Below are 14,407 nucleotides of genomic sequence, written 5' to 3'. Positions count from 1 at the left end.
ATTCTGACAGAGTGCTCTGCCAGCACCTCTGCTCTCGATCTCCTATAGCATGCGTTGGGTCAGTGACAGGTCAGCTATTCGGACAATTTGGACAATTTCTCTATCTAAACCTACCTTAGTTATACTATTTCGAGGGCAATGTACCACCCCTAAATGTTACAAATCTATGTTTTCCCCTTCAGTGATAGAACAGAAAGACGAGTAGAGGTCAACACACCATACTAAGATGAGATCATTTGAATTGACTTGTACTGAGCAGGTCTCCACCCACAATTTATTTTCCCATTACTTTATTCCGCCCAGCAATATTGGCATACAAATTACATACATTGTATTTGTTTGAGTCTTCTTGCTTCCTCTTTAGAGGTCTGTAGAGCAGGTTCCCAGGAACATCGTGGGTAAGAAGGGTGTTGGCAGCCATTCAATGCCATTGACTGCATGACTTTCAGGGATTTGTTGCGCAGGCACGGCTTTTCAATATGGAGTTTTCGTCTCATTTAAGGCCCATGATACGAGCTAGTAACAAAATCAAAGAAAAACACATTAGAATACAAAAATAAATGAATGCACTGTTATCTCTACTCTAACGCCATTACTTAACTTTAACCTTTGCATTAATTGTTAAGCAGAACGAACAAGCTTAACATAAGCGGCAGCATAAGCATTAGCATGTGAGGTTTAAAGGAGCCATCTTTGTCACTAGTGCGCAGAAGCGAGAAGTTCCCACCAAAAGCAGAAGTACGTCACACCACTTAGATGTAGTGGACGACCATGCACAGTAAAGTTCCTGCGTTTTCGGCGGCCATATTAAGACACTCGGGTTAATGTTAGGAAAAGCACATTGTCAAGCTTCCCCTAGATACTAAAAAATGTCATGTGATGCACATATTAATAGACAAACATGTTGATTAATTAGTTATAGGTTATTTCGAGAGGGTTGAATACAAGCAAGTTTCTGTTCGTGTGAAACCTTGCTCCATCACCTGCAATCACAGGTGCTTGGTACCCAACGCACTTAGGCCTCAGATCTGAACAGAGAATGCAGCCACCTTTGACCCGGTAGTTATTCTTCATATGTGTGATCACAGTGTTTCTTTCATTAGAAAAGGCAAGAGAGCAGGGATTTAAAAGAGGACAGAAGAAGGGTGACTGCTTGTTAGTTTATAATAAGTAATGGGATCATTAGAATATACAGATTGGAAAGGGGTGTACACTGACTACAACTACTCAGTGAATCATTTCTTGAATAAAAATCGCATTCATTCTAAATTTATATGCAGTCATCACTGTGTTGGGGGGCGTGGCTTACGCGCCGATGGGATGAGACGGACATCCCGTGAGCTCCGCAGAGCTACAGGCGGCGCTGCTGATAAAATACCTCAATATGCGCTAATTTCGGCAGGACTTTCAAGATATCTGCGTCGGAACATGGGCTCCGTCCACTGCCTGCTGTTCCCGTAACTTTTGTGCCGGCTTCCTGAGGTAATAGTCGCCGGCGCTGATTCTTCACCCGCGACGCGAGCGGCCGCCATTTTGAGCCGCTGCGTTCGTGTCCCCACACCAGCTTTCCAGGCTTCTGCGGCTGCCGACGAGACTGTCATCCAGCTTTCCTGTAATGTACTATTTCTCTCCTTTTTCCATTTTGAAAACGTGTTGCTGTGCAAAATGCTCCGCCTGTTCTATGCATATCTGCTCCTTCAGCATTTTCACCTCTGAGTCCACGGCGGCCATTTTAAGATCCTGGTGTATTCTTGTATTTATTCCTGCGCAATATGATCCCATACCTGCGTCTTTTCACCTGGATGATCCCACCCTACAGTTTTGCCACTACTTTACCTCTCCACATGACATTTATGCTGATTTAGAGCATTATGTCGCTTAGGAGACGGTTTTGACCATTTTTACTACAGATTTTGGTATCCTATCAGGGTGTGAGCTACTGGTGCTACCCTGCTAGTGTACCTTTACTATCTCATCCTCATATTCTCCGCTCCTACGATCCTCTCTCTGCGTTGTCTGAGTCACTCACGCTGCTCTTCTCAGTGGTCACATTCCTCCTTGGCTTTCGGATGAGCTCTCCACGTGCCACCATGTCTCATGACTCAAGTTCTACTAAGTCATCCCTCACTGGCACCAAGCCCAAGAGACTTAAAAACGACCCTCCCTCCCCGATTCATACCTCTCCTAACCCTGTTTTGGACTCCATACTTGAAGAGGTTCGGGGTTTACAACCTTTTATGACTACCACTAATGAGAAGCTCAAGCAGATTGAGGAGAGATGGGTCACTATGGAGGGTAAAGTTCTTAACCTGGAACAACGCGCCAGTGACATTCAGGATGTCTCCACTACAATACCCCAACTGGAAAAAGAGATTCAAATGCTCAAGCTCCACACCGAGGACCTTGAAAATCGTAACAGATGGAATAACTTACGCGTTTATGGTGTTCCGGAGAATGTTGAGGGGTCGGATATGGTGTCCTTTCTTCGAAAATTCCTACATGAACTTTTAGACCTCCAACCTGTGTCAACTCCTCTCAATATCCAGCGGGCTCATTGTCTGGGTCGTCTTAACTCCAATTCAGCTAAGCCTCGTGGCATTATCATTTTATTCCTGGAGTTCACTGAACTAATGACTGTACTTAAATCTGCCAGACTCAAACGTCGTCTCATTTGGTCAGGTCATAATATTTTTATTTCACAGGATCTCTCGAATGCTACTAATGCCCAAAGAAAGGAGTTTTTGAACCTTCGCCCGCAAATGAGACAGCTCATTATTAAGTATGGTATTCTACACCCGTGTCTGTGCAAGATCACACACAATGGTCATACCCGTTCCTTTGATGATCCTCAGAAGCTCTATGCCTATCTTCAGTCTATTTCTGCACCTGTTATGGACACTAATGACTGATTTATTTTATTCGTGCTTGGATTTGTTCTGTTTTCCATGATTGCTCTGGATCCGTTCTGCTCCTTTTTCTGTTTTTGTCCTTCTCTCTTGAGGTTTCTTTGATTCTCCCTATCCTTGCCTGTTCTGGCTCTTCTGTAACTCGTCGGGGTCTGCATCCTATTCGGCGTCTTCCATCCCCGATGTTGATGTGGTTTTCTGTCTCCTCTCAGACCTGGCTTCTTTGCCTTGATCTGTCTTCTTATTCTTCTCCTGTTGTTCCCCTCCTTTTTCTCCTTTCTCTTACTTCTTTTCTCCCTTTTTGTTTTTCCTCACTGACTTGTGCACTCCTTCCCTTTCTCCTCACTGGACAATTTTTCCTCCTTGTCTCTCGGTTTCTCTGGTTCATATTCTTGTATACTGTGCGTTTGGATACTTTCATCGTTCTCTCCCTATATGTACTGACTGTTCTGTTCCAATGCCTCATCTTTTTCCATCTTTGTTGTTGTGTCCTTTTTTGTAGAGATTCTCCGGCCATGTGTCTTCTCCTAGTTGCCTCTCCCATCCTTACCTCCCATCATGTGTAAATTTGTAACGTGGAATGTTCGTGGTCTTGGACACCCTGTCAAGCGTCAAAAGGTATTGTCGCATTTATCCAAACTTAATTCTCAAATTGTTTTTTTACAAGAGACCCATTGTACTGATATTGAATCCTCTAAATTGAAAAGGCATTGGGTGGGTCAAGTTGTATTCTCTCCTGCTGTTAACAAAAAAGAGGGTGTTGCGATTTTGTTCCACAAAGGTTTGTCGGTCCAAATTCTATCGTCTCAGAATGATCATGATGGGCGCTGGGTAATGGCAAAGGTTGTGATCCATAATCAGACTTTGGTTTTGTTAAACATTTATGGGCCGGTTCGACCAGACCCCAAATTCTGGAACGATATTAAAATCCTTATCTCTAATATTGATTGCCCAAACATTGTTATCGCTGGTGATTTTAATCAATGGTTAGACCCATTCTCTGACAGACTTTACTCACATAAATTTCAACCTGATAAGTCTCATAGATGTTTCCAATCTGCCATTGCCACGCGTCCTCTCCATGATGTATGGAAAACTTGTAATCCTGACTCCCTGGAATATACCTTTTTCTCTAATGTGCATCATACCCGTTCACGGATAGATTACATTATGGTTAGTAAGACCCTTCTTTCCTCCCTCCAAAAGTCCGATATTGGTTCTATTTTTATTTCTGACCATGCTCCTGTTTATGCAGCCATTGATCTTACCCTCACTTCCTCCAGTTTTAGTCGTTGGAAATTTAACACATACCTGTTGTCTGATGCTACTTTTGTTAAGGAAGTCACGACTTTCATTAATGAGTTTTTTACCCTTAATGACCCCTCAGACACTTCTGTTCCCAATAATTGGGATGCCTTCAAAGCTACCTTTCGAGCTTTCACAATCTCGTATGTCGCTAAGAAAAAGAAAGCTAATAGACGTAAATATGAAGACCAACTCAAACATATTAAATTACTTGAACACTCGTATTATTCCTCAAAATCCACTGATGCTCTTCACAATTTAATCAAGGCTAAGTCTGACTTGAATAAAATTGCTACGGTGGAAGCTTGCAATACCCTTTTAAAAATCAAATCTAAATATCATGGGGGCCAGAATAAAGCGGGTAAAATGTTAGCAAACTATCTTAAAATCAAATCTGAACGTAAAATCATTGGTCTTATTTTTAATGAACGCACAAACAAATTAGTTTCCTCTGATGTGGATATTGCGGAAGTTTTTCATGATTATTACCACTCTCTTTACACTGATGACACCCACCCATCTGATCCCAATTTAGCGTCTTTCTTTGATGGTCTCCCTTCCCCTCCTTCCCTTCCCGGAGAATTTGCCCAACTGGAAAATGATATCTCTCTTCAGGAAATTCTTCAGGCCATTAATTCCCTTAAAAAGTCTAAAGCACCGGGACTTGATGGATTGCCTATTGAGTTTTACTCTACATTTCATGCCCTATTTGTACCTAGATTGCTCCAACTTTTTAATTCCTTTATTTCCTCCGCTAGAGCTTCGGGATCCTTTTTGGATGCCCTAATCATTATTATTCCCAAACCAGATAAGGACCATTCCCAATGTAAGAACTTTCGCCCGATCTCCCTGATTAACTATGACTGTAAAATTATTGCCAAAATTCTTGCTTCCCGTCTAGATTCCCTCATTCCACTCCTGATTAAAACTGATCAAGTTGGCTTTGTAAAAGGTAGGTTAGCCTCTGACAATGCTCGTATGCTTTCTAATATAATCTCTCATAGCAAATCCTTTAAATTTCCCCTAGCAGCCCTCTCATTGGATGCCGAGAAAGCATTCGATCGCATCAATTGGCAATTCATGTTTCGTACTTTGAAATGGTTCGGTTTTGGCCCCTCTTTTATTTCCTTAGTTAAGCTCCTTTATTCCTCTCCCCGTGCCAGTATTTTTGTGAACAACCACTTTTCTAGATTTTTTTCCCTCTCCAGGGGCACGAAGCAAGGTTGCCCTCTTTCTCCTTTTTTATTTATTTTATGTCTTGAGCCTTTTTGGAGCGCATCCGTCACAATTCCAATATTGCTGGTTTTAAACTGGCCTCTATTGAAACAAAAATCTCTGCATATGCAGATGACATACTTGTATACATGGCTAACCCGGTTACTTCACTCCCACATTTCATGGATGAAGTTTGTCTATATTCCTCAATTCCAGGTTCCTTAACTTAATTTATCTAAAACTGAAGTCTTACCTTTAAATGCTGTTTGTTACCAATACATGTTTGCCTCAACAGATTTTACCTGGTGCCCTTCCAAAATAAAATACCTTGGTGTTTGGTTTTCCTCTTCCTTAGTTGATACACTTAAGTTTACGTTTGACTCACTTATCAAGAAACTCCAATCCCTCCTCCAACGCTGGTCTCGCTTATTCCTGTCCTGGTGGGGGAGACTGGATACTATTAAAATGATGATTACGCCCCATATTCTCTATACTGTCTCTATGCTTCCTATAAAAATCCCTAACTACTATTTTGCTCGCTTGAACTCCCTGTGTTCTAAATTCCTGTGGAACGACAAACACCCTCGCATTGCCTTGGCAAAACTCATCCGCCCCAAAAACGAAGGAGTGTGCATTTTCCTAACTTCAAAATGTACAACTCTGCTTTTGTGATTAAACAATCCTTCTCCTTAGCTTATGACTTTTCGGTTTCCCCAATTCCTAGATGGGTTATCTTGGAACGCTCATTGTTGCAAGATTTCTCGTTTCAACATATTGTCTATATGTCCAACTGTACATTTTTGTCTAAACACCCAGTCATTAAATACTCCCAATCATTATTACATGACACATTTTCCAAAATTTTATCTCCCCTTCAGTGCTTTTTAGCATCCATTGTGTGGTATAACAAGTTTCTAAAATACAAGGGCAAGTCTTTTTATTACAAGTACTGGAAAGAGAAGGGGATCTCATTTGTATATCAATTCTTTGCAAATGACTCTATCATCCCTTTCCATGAATTACAAAATGTTTACCAATTGCCCGCATTGTGTCTACAAGAGTATATAAACATAACTCAGGCCTTACAATTTCATTTATCGTTTCTTTCACCACCTGATACTCTACCTTCTTTTTCTTCCTTATCTCCTCTTTATTCTTTGTTTTCTCTACATATACCCAAAGCTGCCCTTGTTTATAAAATATTAATGGCAAATGTTACTGACCGTCCCAAATCATCTATTGAATATGCTTGGGAAATTGATTTAAATATTGTGTTACCAGCTGATGTCTGGGACCGTTTATGGTCCAAATTATTCAAAGTTTCTCTTGCTGCACGTATTACGCAATCCCTTTTTTTCATTTATCATAGGGCTGTACTCACACCTGTAAGTATTTCCAAGTTTTCGCCCTCTTCGTCTTCTTCATGCTGGTCTTGTTCTTCAGAAACAGGTACTCTTAAGCATCAGTTGTATGAGTGCGCTACAGTTTTATCCTTTTGGAAATCTATTTGGAATATTTGCATGCAAATGTTTCAATGTTCTGCACCGTTGACGTTAGTGAATGTATTTTTAGGTTCCTTATCAGACGAGATTGATGTTCCCTCTTCTACGGCTAAGTTGCTTGATCTTTTTCTTGCTATTGCATTCAAAGTGATTCTATCTTGCTGGAAAGATAATTCCAAACTCTCTGTTACTACTTGGTGGAATTTCATCTGTGATGAGCATAGGATTGCTGTTGCTTCCTCTTCCTCTATACTGTTAAAAAATAAGTCTGATCTCCTCTGGCTCCCCTTTGTTAATTTCCTCTCTTCTTCACCTTCCCCTTTAACTATATAATTTATTTTTCTCTCTCAGCATATATTCCTCTCTCTTCTGGCTTCTCCCTCTCTCCTTCCTCCTCTCCCTCCTCCCCCCTACCCTTTTCTCCTCTCTTTTCTTTCTTTTTTCTCTTTCATTCGTTTCTTTCCTTTTTTTCTTCAATCTTCTAGGTTATTCTGTGTTTTTTTTATATTTATTTTAAATCATTATATGCCTCTTGTTTTAACTTATTTCATGCATTATTATTACTGTATGGCTTTGTTTTATGTATTGTTAAAACTGAATAAAAATTTCTTAAACAAAAAAATCACTGTTTTGAAATTAATTACACGTACAAAACTGGCTTTACTGATACCCAAAGTCTCAAGCCCAACCGGCTATGGATTGTCAGTATACCCAAATTAATATGGTTGTCCTATTACAAGTATTTGCTCAACGTGCATCCAGACATTACTAAGGCTGCCACACCGCTCCTTCTTATGTAGGATACATTCAGCAGTGCAGGATTTTGTTTTGTGCACCCAGCTTATTGTACCCTCTACTTTAGGGAAAGACTCAAGAGCTTGAGAAATGTCCATGTGTAAATTCGCTGTCTATACCCTCTGTTAACCCAATGGCAGGTCCTCCCGGGCAACCAGAGCCACTTTTTCAGGATTGTAGTTAACATCAAGTTTAAGAACTCATAAATTTAGCAGACCCAAACACACTTTAATCATTCTCCTGAAACTAGCAAACTAGTATGCACTAGCACTTTATATTGCTAGCCTAAAATAATTTTTGTGTTTTAAGAGGTACACACAATCACATAATCCTTTACCCCCAAACAAAACAGAAGCCCTGTGGCAGAGGGCAGAGGACTTGCGCGCTGAGCGCTGTAAGTTTATTTTTATTTTAATTCTTGCCTGTTTCACTGCTGCTGAGTGCGAGCAGCTTCAAGCCTTATCCGTCCCGCTGACAACGAGCGGCGAACGGTAAACTTTGATTTTTAACTTCACTCCCCCTATCCCGCCCTCCTGACTCCTCCCATCACGGCGTCATAGCCTATATAGACGGCCCTCATGCGTCAGCGCAGCGGACGAGCGCAGCGGGCGCGACGTAGGCGCGTCGGAGTTGCGCCAGAGTTAAGCCCGTCTGCGCCCGTCCGCGGCCGGACGGGCCCAGGGGCCAGGGATGCTGCTACCCTTATACCCTACTCCCCCGCCGCTCTCAAGCGCCTACATGCCTTCGCCAGCTCTCTTCCCCTCGACACTTGGACTCACATCACATCCCTTGGCATTGCTGGTACCTCATCCCCCCATCTTGGGTCGATGCCAGTATCCGTGGCTCCGGCTCCCATTGAGTCACAAGTACGGGTCTTATACCTAAATACTCGCTCTATGGTTAAGCACCAAGCCGACATCCTGCACCTACTTCTCACCGAGAGTCCTGATGTCCTATTGTTATCAGAGACCTGGCTCACTGATGATTCACTTCCTGACATCTTGGCTGCACTGCCCCCAGACTACTTCCTGTTAAATACCAACCGCTCAGGAGGTCGTGCTGGGGGAGGGGTGGCGGCGGTCATACGCAAGGACCTGAAGATCATTACTTCTGCGGCTATGACCCTGCCGGAAGTGGACACCCTGGTTCCCAGTCTTGGGACGGAGGCAGGGGCAGTCACCCTCGTGGTACTCTACCGCCCCCCCCCACCCGATGCCGTCTTTTCCTTCAGCTTTCATTGATCAACTCACCAACATTGCTACCTCCTCCCCCCGTACTGTCATCATTGGTGACTTTAGTTATTGGTTTCAGCACGAGGACGCTGGCCCGCATGCTTCCGAATTGTTCGAGGGTCTTTCGAGCCTGAATTTTATTCAACTGGTCAGGTCGGCCACCCATAAGGGCGGCCACATCCTCGATCATATCTGGATCCATGGGGTCAAGTCCTCCCACCCACTAATAACACCTTGTGTGTGGTCGGATCATTTTATGATCGACACCACAATATCGGCGGTTGGCCAGATTAGGGTCCCCCCGCGGGAGGGCGGCATGGCTCGCAAGTGGAAGGCTGTCGATTCCCCCAAACTGCTAGCCCACCTGTCCCAAACCTGTCCCTTGCTACCTAATGACACTGGCACTAATAAGCTCTACGGGTCGGTAGCAGACTGGCTTACGACAGCCAGCGACATCTTTGCCCCTCTAACCAAGTTCCCCCAATCCCGGCATAGCAATTCCCACAAATGGTTTACCCCTCATCTCAAATCCCTCCACCTGGAACTCCGCCAACTCGAGCGCAAGTGGAGGAGAGATTACCACCTCCTAAGTAGAGATGCCTATGTGGCCGCCCGCAATAGGTACAAACTTGCCATTCTTACAGCAAAAAAAACGTATGCATCAGGAAAAATTTTATCGCCCCATGTCAATCCAAAGAAATCTTCAAAGTCCTCAATGAATTTATCTCCGACCCCAGGACGCTCCCCACCCAGGTTGCCACACAGGAAGCATGTAATGCTCTTAGCACCTATTTTGTTGAAAAAATTGTATTGATTAAGGACACCATCCCAGTTACTTCTCCTGGCGCTGGTTCTGTTTCCCCCCCCCCACAACTCTTTTTCATTTTCACAATTCCCTCTCTTAGACCCCACTTCTCTGGCCACTCTTGCCACCCGCATCAAGTCTGGATCCCCAGACGATTGTTGTCCCCCGTCCATACTCCGGGCTATCTGCCACTCTTTACCCAACTGTATTCTCCCTCTGTTAAATTCTTCTCTCTCTTCTGGCACGGTGCCTGGCTCCTTCAAGGAAGCCGTTCTGCTCCCCCTCTTGAAGAAGCCAGGGGCGGATCCCGCCGTTCCAGCAAATTACCGTCCTATCTCCCTTTTACCTTTCTTTTCTAAAATCCTGGAGGCCCACGTCACCACCTGTCTCTCACAGTTTATCGAGAGTTCCAACTTCCTCGAGGCCAACCAGGCTGGCTTCAGACCCGGCCACTCTACGGAGACTGTGATCCTGGCGGTGCTGGATGCCTTGAGAGACGGGGTTGACAAGGGTACCCCCCAGGCCCTGGTATTACTAGATCTGTCTGCCGCCTTCGACACGGTGGACCATAACATCCTTTTCCACCGTGTCGAGCAGGCTGGCATCCAGGGCCTGGCGCTGGACTGGGTCAAATCTTTTTTGACCGGCAGGTCTCAGACCCTCAGCCTGGGTACCTTCAGGGCTCCCAGGGAGCACTCACCCTGCGGGGTCCCCCAGGGCTCTTCTCTATCCCCTCTTCTTTTCAATCTTTATCTTCGTCCCCTTCTTTTTTCCTTGAGGCAGTGGGACGTTACCGTGTTTAATTACGCGGACGACCTGCAACTCATCTTTTCTCTTAACTCCCCTTCTGCTATTCCCAATTTTCAGGCAGTCATGTCCCACATCCTCCAGTGGATGGGCAACAACCAGCTAAAATTGAACCCCGGGAAGACGGAGCTCCTCCTTCCCGGTAGGAGCGCCACCTCCTGGGGGCCACAATTCTGGCCGGCGGAACTTGGTCCCTCTCCCACCCCCGTGGCCTCGGTGAAGAGCCTAGGGGTCACAATTGACTCCGGTTTATCCCTTGGGCCACAGGTGGGGACGGTGGTCTCGTCCTGTATCTACCAGCTGCGCAGGATCAGGAAAGTGGCATCCCTCTTCACACCCGATGCCCTCCTGCAGGTCATCATGGCTCTCGTCCTCTCCCGCTTAGATTTTTCTAACGCAATCTACCACGGTCTGCCTAAAACATCGGTAGCTAGACTGCAAGTGGTGCAAAATCAAGCGGCGAGACTGGCCCTAGGGATCCCGAAGTGGCAATCCGCCAGGCCCCTCCTGGCCAAACTCCATTGGCTCCCCGTTACCGCAAGGTCGGCCTTCAAGATCGGCTGCCTTATTTTCAAATCGCTAACCGGGCCTTGTCCCGCCTTTGTGAAATCTCTGATCAGACCCTACTGCCCGCCCCGGAATTTGAGATCCTCCCATCTTCACCTTCTGACCGTCCCTTCTTACAAGCTTTGTAGATCCGGAGGCCGGAGATTTGCACACCTGGCCCCCAAGCTTTGGAACTCTTTTCCCTCTTCTCTTAAAGCCTCTAACTCTCTGACTCTTTTCCGTAAGTCTCTAAAAACCTGGCTCTTCCCTCAATCTGGTTAGTCCCTCTGTACCCTCTATGTCCATCCAGCGCCAGGAAACCCATGGTGTCAGTGCGCTCTATAAGCACCCCTTACAATACAATACAATACAACACACATTTGTTAAAGTGGTTGACGTGGAAATCACGTCAGGATAAATTTAACTCCTATCAATTAATTTGCTGCTTTTAAAGTTTTTATCTCTTTGTAATTTTTTAATTAACTGATACAAATAAAGAATACTTACAGTCTAGGATTTTAATCAACAGAACTTTGGAATTTGTGAGCTCATCTTTACAATAGTAAATGCAAAACTACAATTCCCAGACTGCATCATACTTTTGGCTAAAAATCGTAGGCTCTGACACTGTTGCACACAAAACGAAGCTTCTAGGTAGCTATTGTGCAGTATTGCATAGTAATTAATCTAGCGCTTTCCTGCCCTGGCGAGGCACAAATCACTTCCTACACTGTCTATGCTTTAATATGGCTTTGAGTGATATTCCCTAAATAGCAAAAAATGCCCAGAGACCTTGTAGACTCTTGTAATGGCTAGCACGTCCCCGCCTGTGAGGTTTCCGTCTTCCGGAAGCCTTCTCCAACCACAGGTGGGTGTGAGGCTGTTGTCAGATCTTGCGCAACCAACGGCTACTGATGTCTATTTGCACAGCAGCCAAGTTAACATGTTCTATTAAAGAGGAAATACTTGATGTACAGTTTCCTTCCTCACATTAAAACGTTAATCACCCACAAAGTACAACATAAGCTGTCCACAAATGTTTTTGTTTGCAGTGTGTAAGATTCTTCTGAATCCTTGGGCCTGATGATTCCTCCTGGCTCCTTTGAAGAATATTTCACATAAGACTGAGACAAATAGGCCAAATCATGGGCAGTGTCATTGCCAGAGCACTGCTTGTTTAACAAGGGAGCAGCTCGTGCAAGATAAGACAGACGTACTCTAGACAGAACCACCCGACCCTTATGGTTGCTCCTTTTGAAGTAAAGCCCTTTAGGTCCGACTCCATTTTATGTAGGCCAAGAATCCATCTTAGTTGATGGAGGTCGCCATCTTCCTTATCTTAGACAATGGAAGTTGCCATATTCTCTGATTTATGTAGAATCATTGTCATGTCTACCCTTAGAAGCAGATGTTGCTTGTCCTTCTCTTTCTTAGAAGGGCTGGCATGAAACCATTCGAATAATTACATAGATACAACCCTTGTGCTGCATAACTAAATACTTATAAGGCCCCAAAGGTGAGACCTATTGGCTATGCCAATGCTTGTTGTTTAAGCACTCAATGAAAGTGCTTTTTCCCCACTGTCTCCCTCGTGTGCTATTTTCCTGCCCCAATAGGTTGCTCTCTTGCCCATGTGCATTTTTCCTCACACCTGTAATCATATTGATCTCTTGCCCGTGTGCCCCGATTCACCTAAGTACAGAAAAATCAGTAAACACGAAAAAAATATGTCCTTTTGCAGGCATGCATATATATGCGTGGTGAACGCAGGTGCACCTACAAAAGGACATGGCAGCTGTGTCATCACTTTTGTTTATGCCTATAGTGAACAGCAGCCGAAGCCAATAGTTCCTATAGGGAAGACAACTGGCGTTGTCAATGTCGGCATGGAGACAGCGTATGCCACCATGCCTGCATCATATTTTTAAAGAAATGCCGAACAAAAATGCATACAAAGATATAGGTGCTTTCGGTCAGACCTTCATCCACTGGTCTCAAGTATCATTCAAATTTTTTTCTGCCCAGCACAAAACAAGGGCAACGGGTGAGCCCAGTTCATTCATTGGCTATCTTCTACAGAGCGATGGCATTTTGCCTCATCACATCCACAATCATCTGCACAGCTAGCTTAAAATTAAAGCACTTCATTGCCAGTGCTGTTTGCTTGGCCTGCTAGGCTTTCCTTATTTTATATTTTTGCTTTTTTGAGCATATTGCATATATTGGATAAAAATAAAGATCCGTGTGCTTCCAAAGGTCAGCTCACTGGCCTTGCCATTTTTTAAAATATTTTTTACGTTGGTACCAATGCAGACATTATACGTCTTAGCATTCTGTACATGACTTGGCCACCCATGGTACCCGTTCTGACGTCGACTACAAGCTGAACACTAGAGACGATGTGGTTGAATGGAAGTTAGCTCGCTAAAAGGAGACCCTCAGGATGGCCTGCTCAAATGGATGCAACCTTTTTGTTGAGCTTCCGCTGTACAATTTAAACAAGCTTTAGAAATGTTTATACTTCACTTCTGTAATGACGCCCGCCAGTCTTCATACAATTAGGTTTGCCCCTCTAACATCACAACACAACGAACAGAGGCGCAGGATATTTCAAACATCATAAAATAGCTGTCCAATCAAGATGTTTGAACAAAGTAGATTCGGATGCATTATGAGAAAAGGGATTGGGCTATTTGAGGCTCGTTGGAATAACTCTGGAGCATGTTCAAGTTTTCAAAGGCACTTATTAGCATTCAGCACATCCTGCTAAGATGTAATTTTGCTATATATCGGTAGTATGGTCAGTGATCACGTTCAAATGCTTAGTTGGCGCACTGTAAAAGCTCCTTACGGGTTGGAGATGTCCATAAAGATTTCATATGGTCTGCATTTTTTTTGGTGGGGACAGCTGATAAAGTGATACTAAGATATTGTCCAAGTGTAAGTAAGCACTGTTCAGATGCCGTGGGGTAAATATTATGGTAGAGAACGAGGGTGCACCATTTAGGGAAGAGGGCACTGGCTGGGGCATCTATTGCCGCTCGATTTGCAGCAGGACTGCGTATGTATGTTGGGTAATTACGGAAGGCAGTATGTTTGGAGGATTACAGAGTAATGACCAGTCATTTGCTTAACCTGAAGCCCTTAGATGACGAAAACTCACGTCTAGGTTAGTGACGGATCTGTAGTTTGCACCACACTGACACACTCTAACTATGCAGAACTGTTCATTAGAAAGGACGGTATGAGTTTGAGGCTCCCCAATGTGAGGAGGTTCCCAGGTAGTAAAACTAC

The sequence above is a fragment of the Lissotriton helveticus genome, chromosome 5_1 (genome assembly GCF_964261635.1).
Source record: "Lissotriton helveticus chromosome 5_1, aLisHel1.1, whole genome shotgun sequence".
Classification (NCBI taxonomy): domain Eukaryota; kingdom Metazoa; phylum Chordata; class Amphibia; order Caudata; family Salamandridae; genus Lissotriton; species Lissotriton helveticus.
Note: the sequence above shows the minus strand (reverse complement) of the source record.